Here is an 8,458-nt window from a genome sequence, read left to right on the forward strand (position 1 = left end):
AGCCCACTTCAATTCTTTTAATCACTTGACTTGGAGGTGCATTGACACAAAGGCAGATGATTCAGTGCCAAATGCACCTTCCTCTCAGCCCCCAACCAGATAATAAACAAAATTAGCTGTGTCTGGTAAGTGAGTCTATTTGAAAATGAAGTAAATAGCTCTGTTACTTCCATGGCTTGTGTGAATTAAACACTCAATTGGATGGGATGCACATCTCAGTTTGTTTTTGGTGACTCAGGAATCACTCTGGGATTTTCGAGCTGGGGGGAACCATAAAGATCATACAAACCAGTGCTTCATAAACCTGGCTCAGTTTCAGAGTTTCTGAAGGAGTTTTTAACAAATTCATATTACCGGCCAGGTATGGTGGCTCACGCCTGTAATCCCAGCACTTTGGGAGGCCAAGGCGGGTGGATCACCAGAGGTCAGGAGTTCTAGACCAGCCTGGCCAACATGGTGAAACCCCCTCTGTTAAAAATACAAAAATTAGCTGGACATAGTGGCAGGTGCCTATAATCCCAGCTACTCGGGAGGCTGAGACAGGAGAATCACTTGAATCCGGGAGGCGGTGGAGGTTGCAGTCAGCTGAGATAGTACCACTACACTCCAGCCTGGGCAACAAAGAGCAAAACTCTGTCCAAAAAAAAAAAAATCATATTACCTTACTGAGCTCACCCCAGATCTAGCAAAGTAGAGTCTCTAGGCTTGGGTCTGGCAATTTTCTCTGGTGACTCTGATTTGGGGAACAGAGATCTGGCCTTATATTTTTATAGAGGTCTGGAGAAACTGGGCATCATGTGTCGTGAATAGATTTAGGGTTATTGAATTAAATGACTTGCTCAGGGGCTGGATAATGACAGAGCTAGGGTCAGAACCCATACACCCCTGATTCCATTTTTCTTTTCTCACCACCACCCACTGATATGGCCAACATCATTAAAAAGGATGTAATTTGTACCCATTTGCAAGTAAAAAGTGCTCAGAAGTACTTATATCAGAATATTACATGCCCATCTCAGAATATCACACCACACATACAAACACACACACACACACACATACACACACACACACACAGAGCCCAGATCTTTGGGCTTCCTTACTGCCTTTGACATACCTTTCTTCAATTCTGTCTTTTGACATTTTAATCATCTTCCTGACAGAGTTTCCTGAATTGGTCTTCTCTTTGGCTGTTTCACTGTCTTTCAGGGCTTCTGAAGTCTGTTTACTTGCTTTCACTCGTTTTCTATCAAAACTATTCCTCGTGGGACGGTTGGTTCTAACATTGTTTCCTCACCTTTCATTTTGTTCCTTCTTTTAGTTGAATGAGACTGCCATTGTATAGACTTTTGCTAGCAAGGTTGTTTTGTCTATTTTTTTCCATTTACCTCTGGTGGACACGTGAACAGTCACATTTACTGTGGGAGTGGACATAACTGTGGTCATCCTATGACCTACGTACGTTCTTAACTGCTGTTGCTGAGTTAGTGGGTGAGAGCTCTGTGGTGGGGGAAGGAAGCCTAGTGGGGCCAGGTGATTGTAAACGCTGGTGATTAATTGGGTTGCAGCAGGGACATATTTGTGGAAGAACAGCTAAATGGTGGTAGTCTATATTTGAAATGAAGGGTTATTGACTCTGCAACTATATACTCTCTAGTCACTGTATTTACAGTGAATTCTAACAGCATATCTATTGCTGGTACTGCCCAGTAATGAAAGATTCTGTTTTCAAAAAACAGTTGTAAGTATTCTATTTTTATGCTTAGTAATGTGACAATTTTATGGTACCTTAAAGATAACTTCCTTTTAGGCTTTGAAAGTAGACTAACAACAGACGGATGAAACACTTGCATTAAAATAATGAATAAAGATACACGGAAGTCATTTAATAATAAAAGACTTATACATGATTTTATATTCATAGCAAATTGCCAGTTACAATCTCTTAGGTATAAAAGATTCCTATGTCTGCTTCTTATCTCTGTTCCATTTGGTTAATTATAACTTCCCTTTGAGTTCATTCATTCATTTATTTAATCATTCAATAGTACTTATTAAGCACAAAGTATCAGGTGCCATGTTAGGTTGCAATCCCCAAGGGGCTCCTGGTCTAGTGGGGGGACTGTCATGTGGACAGGCTGTGATAAAAGTCATAACAGAGGCCAACAGCCTGGTTTGTAGCCTTGTGCACTTTTTGTTAAGCTCATATAACTGTGTATTTTGGTTTTTTATTTTTTTAAAAATTATTATTATTATTTTTTGATGGGAACCACAAAGACTGCCTTCTTTCCCTCTCATTCTTCCTAAGGAAGAGAACAATTGTCAATGGTAAAGGGCAGTTGCAGCCAAGCAACACCAAGGGCTGGCTTCACACTCCGGAGAGAGCACACTGTGTTTCCTTCTAGTGGTTTCTGGTGCTCTACACATTCAGAGAAACCTCTAGTAATGAATTAAAGAAAGGATCCCTGAAAGTATAGTATTGGTCTTTGATTTTTAATAAATGAGATGCTGTCATACACTAGTTTTCTTAGCATTAATGTGTAGAAACTCCTCTCGATTAAGAGTAAGGCATACTTCACTCTTTTTGATGAACTACATATTAATCCTTGGTGGGGATAGGACTTAATTTACTCAACCTTTCCCCTAATTTGGGTATTTGGTTTGTTTCTAGTTGTTTTGCCATCGTGAACAATTCTCAACACCATATCCTCATATCCATACTCTCATGCTTCTGTGCTCATGCCACTTAGATCTTCTTTGAGAGACCCTACTGCAGTGAGCATAGTTGATTGACAGCCTCTAGCTCTTGGCTCTTTAGGTTCATCACGATGACATTCATTACGAGGCCATTCATAACGAGGATTTGTAATCCCTGGTCAACGACTGAGTGTGTCTCATTCTTTCCCAATGCAGGACTCCTCTAATGAGCAGTCTGCTTGGGGACTCCTTATCAGCACAGCCGAAATGTTCTCAGAGTTGTGCTGCAGTCTCAGGCTCTTCTTACCCAATCCTTCCTTCCCTTTCTCCTTGCACAGGTATCAGATCTGGATCACAGTCCATAGAGTTTCCACTTACTCCTGCTCCCTCTGCCATTACTCTTCACAGGCACTTTCTCCAATAAATCTTTTGCATGTTAATCTTGATTTGGCATCCACTTTTCAGAGGACCTGAACTAGCACATTGAGCTTGTATTTCCATGCATATTTTTGCTTTTAACGGATGTTTCCAGATTGATTTCCAAAGAGGCAATACAAATTTACATTATCATCAGCAGTGCACAGATACCCTTTTCTCTGACTCCCCATCAGTGATTGATAAGATCAACTTTTGAATTTTTGCCAGTCTGATAGGTTTAAAGTGAATCACACTATTAGTGTATTTTAGAATTCTTTTCTTTTTTATTTTTGCCTTTAAGGTATTCTTTTCTGTGAATTGTTTATTCGTATCCTTTGCATTTTGGGTCATTTTACTCTTATCAACTTTTTTTTTCTTTTTTTAAGATGGAGTCTCCCTCTGTCACCCAGGCTGGAGTGCAGTGGCGCAATCTTGGCTCACTGCAACCTCCGCCTCCCAGGTTTAAGCGATTCTCCTGCCTCAGCCTCCTGAGTAGCTGGGACTACAGGCACGTGCTACCATGCTTGGCTAATTCTTTTGTGTTTTTAGTAGAGATGGGGTTTCGCTGTGTCAGTCAGGATGGTCTCAATCTCCTGACCTCGTGATCCACCCGCCTTGGCCTCCCAAAGTGCTCGGATTAAAGGCATGAGCCACCGCACCCGGTCCTCTTATCAACTTTAATCCTTGTTTAGGTATTACATGTGAAGAAGAATGCTAAATTAGAAGTTTTGACTAGGGCACTGAGTTATCACAAAATGACACACCTTGTATGAATGGCCAGAGCAAGAAGAACATTTTCAAAACGACATTAAAAAGTTAGTTTTGCAACCCATAGTTCTCTCAGTTAAGCTGAGAATATAAAGGATATTGGAGGAGAAAATGTTTTCAAAAGAGCTATGAGATCTTCCCTTCACCTTGGGTCGTAAAAGGTCTTAAGTGGGCCTACCTGAAAAACAGGTGTCATTTGTGGTTAGAGAAAGGTACTAGTATGTAACTCATGTGTGAAAAATTATAAGGCAGAGACTGGTTAGATGCCCTGACAGAAACAGAGAAAAAGAGAGAGAGAATGTTTGTTTGCCTTAGGAGGTCTGCAGTCCCAGGGCTGTCAAAACAAGAAATATGTGAGTGTTTCTAATGGACCTGATAAGGGTCCCAAAGGGAGAGAGAGCTGGCCCAGAGCTGTTTTAAATCCTTGCTGGAGGTGTTGCAGGTGTTCCTGGACACCAGCAGACAGTCTGAATTGATTGGGCCATAAGAAAACTAGATCTGATGGTGCAACTGGAGGAAAATGCATCCCTCATGTTCAAGAATATACAGTAAAATATTCCTTGCAGGTGCCTCTAAAGGACTTGTGAAATACCCAATATCTTCCACACCTATCTTTTGTATATTGATTTTTAAATTAATTTTAAAATTTTGAGAAATTATAAGTTTACTTGCAGTTGCAAGAAATAATAGAGATTTCTTATATACTTTTAGCTTCCCCTGATGCTGACATCTTGTAAAACTATAGTACAATATCAGAACCAGCATATTGACATCGATGCAATCAAGGTGCAGAGTATTTCCTTTACCATGAGGATTCCTAGTGTAGCCCTTTGTAGCCACACCCCCTTCCCTCCTGCCCACCACTCCCTTCTTTACTCCTGGCAGCCATTAATTTGTTCTCCATTTCTGTAATTGTGTCATTTCAAGAATGTCATGTAAATGGAATCAAATAGTATGTAATCTTTTGAAACTGACTTTTTTTTTCTCAGCATAATTCTCTGGACATTCATCTAGGTGGTCGTGTTTATCAATGATCATTACTTTTTATTGCTTTGTAGTGTTCCATGTGGGTGTACCACAGTTTGTTTAACCAACCCTATTGAAGGACATCTGGACTGTTTCTAGTGTTTGGCTTTTAATGAATAGAGCTGCTATAAAGTTTCATGCACAGGTTTTTATGTTAACATGTTTTCATGTCTTTGTAATAAAGGCCCAGGAGTGCCACTGCTGGGTCATATGGTCATATAACTATATGTCTAGTTTTTTTTTTTTTTTTTTTTTAAAGAAACTGTTTTCCAGAATGGCTGTATTATACATCTCCACCAGCAATATACAAATGATATAATTTCTCTGCATCCTTGCCAGCATTTGGTGTTACCACCATTTTTTGTTTGGTTATTTTGATAGGTGTATAGTGATATCTGATGGTGATTTTCTCTAATGATAACCTTATTAGGTTTTCCCCAACTAGGTTTTTCCTAATGACCAATGACATGACAACTTTTCATGTATTTATTTTCCATTTCTACCACCTTTTTGGGGAAATGTCTCTTTATGTCTTTTACCCATACTCAAATTGGATTTTTATTTTACTGTTGAGTTTGAGAGTTTTAATATATGCTAGATATTAGTCCTTGGTCAGATGTGTAGTTTGCAAATGCTTTCTACTGCTCTGAACTTGTTGTTTTGTTCTCTTTAACAGCTCTTTCACAGACCAAAAATTTTTAATTTTGATGAATTTTATCAATTTTTCTTTTATAGATTGTGCTTTTGGTGTCAAATGTAACAACTCCTTGCCTAGCCCTAAATCCAGTAGATTTTCTTCTATTTTTTTTTTTTTTTTGAGATGGAGTCTCACTCTGTCACCCAGGCTAGAGTGCAGTGGCATGATCTCAGTTCACTACAACCTCCTCCTCCTGGGTTCAAGCAATTCTCCTGCCTCAGCCTCCCGAGCAACTGGGACTACAGGCATGCACCACCATGCCCGGCTAATTTTTTTGTATTTTTAGTGGTGCAGGGTGAGCCACTGTGCCCGGCCTCTATTTTCTTTTCTAAAAGTCTTAAAGTTTTATGTTTTACATATAAACCCATGATACATTTTGAGTTAATTTTCATGTAAGATGTGAGAATTAGGTTGAGGTGTTTTTTTTTTTGTTTTTTGTTTTTTCCTGTGAATATCCAATTGTTCCAGCACTGTCTGTTGAAAAAGCCTACCCTTTCTCTCTTGAATTGCTGTGGAACCTTTGTCAAAAATCAGTGGGACATATTTGTGTGGATTTATTTCTGAGTTCTTTATTGTATTTCATTGATCTATGTGTCTATCTCTTTGCAAACACAACACAGTCTTGATATCTGTGGCTATATAGTAAATCAGGTAGATTGATTCTTCCCACTTTATTCTTCCTTCTCAAAATTTAAAACACTATTCTAGTTCTTTTGCATTTCTGTATAACTTTTAGAACAATCTTATCTATATCTAGAGAAGATCTTGCTGGGACTTCAGTTGGAATAATGTTAAACTCGTATAAATTTGAGAAGAATTGACCTATTTACTAAGGCTTTCTTTATTTTAAATTTTTTTTATTATACTTTAAGTTCTAGAATACATGTGCACAATGTACAGATTTATTTACTATCACGTTACATATGTGCCATGTTGGTGTGTGTGCTACGCCCATCAACTCATCACATTTACATTAGATTGTGTCTCCTAAGTAACTGTCTCTCTACATCCCCCACTTATGACAGACCCCAGTGTGTGATGTTTCCCCTTCCTGTGTCCAAATTGATCTCATTGTTCCAATTCCCACCTATGAGTGAGAACATCACGGTGTTTTGGTTTTTCTGTCACATGCGATAGTTGCTCAGATGATGGTTTCCAGGCTGCATCCCATGTCCCTACAAAGGACATGGAACTCATCCTTTGTATGGCTGCATAGTATTTCATGGTGTATATAGCCGTGCCTTGTCCAGTCTACCACTGATGGACGACAGGTTGGTTCCCAAGTCTGCTATTGTGAATAGTGCCACAATAAACTATACAATGTGCATGTGTCTTTATAGCAATATGATTTATAATCCTTTGGGTATATGCAGTAATGGGATGGCTGGGTCATATGGTACTTCTAGTTTCTAGATCCTTGAGGGAATGCCGCATCTTCCATAATGGTTGAACTAGTTTACAGTCCACCAACAGTGTAAAGTGTTTTATTTCTCACATCCTCTCCAGCACCTATTGTTTTCCCTGACTTTTAATGATTGCCATTCCTAGTGGTGAGATGGTATCTCATTGTAGTTTGATTTGCATTTCTCTGATGGCCAGGGATGATGAGCGACATGTGTCTATTGGTACATAAATGTCTTCTTTTGAAGTGTTGTTCATATCCTTTGCCCGCGCGGGGTTGTTTATTTTTTTATTTGCAAAATTTGTTTTGAGTTCTTTGTAGCCAGATTCCTGGATATTAACCCTTTGTCAGATAGGTAGATTGCTGCAAAAACTTTTTCCCATTCTAATAGGTTTACTGTTCACTCTGATGGTAGTTTCTTTTTACTTATTACCCAGAAGTTCTTTAATTTAATTGATACCATTTTGTCAATTTTGGCTTTTGTTGCCATTGCTTTTGGTGTTTTAGACATGAAGTCCTTACTTGTACCTATGTCACAGATACTGTACTGAAGTTTTTTTTTTCTTCTAGGGTTTTATGGTTTAAGTGTAACATTTAAGTCTTTAATCTATCTTGAATTAATTTTTGTATAAAGTTTAAGGAAGGGATCCAGTTTCAGCTTTCTACATATGGCTAGCCAGTTTTCCCAGCACCATTTATTGAATAGGGAATCCTTTCCCCATTTCTTGTTTTTGTCATGTTTGTCAAAGATCAGATGGTTGTAGATGTGTGGTATTATTTCTGAGGGCTCTGTTCTGTTCCATTGGTCTATATCTCCGTTTTGGTACCAGTACCATGCTGTTTTGGTTACTGTAGCCTTGTAGTACAGTTTGAAGTCAGGTAGTGTGATGCCTCCAGCTTTGTTCTTTTGGCTAAGTCTTTCAATTTATAAACATGGTGTATCTATTTATATAGATTGCTAAAGATTTCTTTCATCAGCATTGTGTACATCAGCATTTCAGCTTACATTTCCTGGGCATGTTGTGTTAGATTTATACCAAAGTATTTCAGTTTTTTGAGTGATCATAAATGGTATTACACTTTAAATTTTGCTTTCCATAAGTTCATTGCTAGTGTGTAGAAATACAATTAATTTTCATAAGAGTATCTTGTATTATGTAATCTTGCTGAATTCATTTATAAGTTCTAAGAGTTTTAAATTCTTTTCTTCAGATTTTCTATATAAAGAATCATGCCATTTGAAAACAGGGACAATTTTATTCTGTTCTGTCTGGTATGTATGACTTTTATTTCACTGTTTTGCTCTGCTGCACTGGCTAGAACTTATAGCACTATGTTGAAAAGTGTTGAGAGTAGAATCCTTGCTTTGATTCTAATCTTATAGGGAAGGTGTTCAGTTACCACTTAGAATAATGTTAGCTTTAATCAAGTTGGGAAAGATCCCTTCTTTT

The 8,458-nt window shown here is 38.4% G+C and overlaps 1 non-coding gene across 1 annotated transcript; it reads right to left on the minus strand.

The window, feature by feature from the left end:
- Positions 1–2,268: 2,268 nt before the first annotated feature.
- On the minus strand, positions 2,269–2,481 carry LOC116275637. The gene has a single exon (XR_004184732.1). It is a non-coding gene; the product is annotated as a small nucleolar RNA U3 (small nucleolar RNA).
- Positions 2,482–8,458: the final 5,977 nt, after the last annotated feature.

Source organism: Papio anubis, chromosome 6 (assembly GCF_008728515.1).
Source record: "Papio anubis isolate 15944 chromosome 6, Panubis1.0, whole genome shotgun sequence".
In the NCBI taxonomy this organism is placed as follows: Eukaryota; Metazoa; Chordata; class Mammalia; order Primates; family Cercopithecidae; genus Papio; species Papio anubis.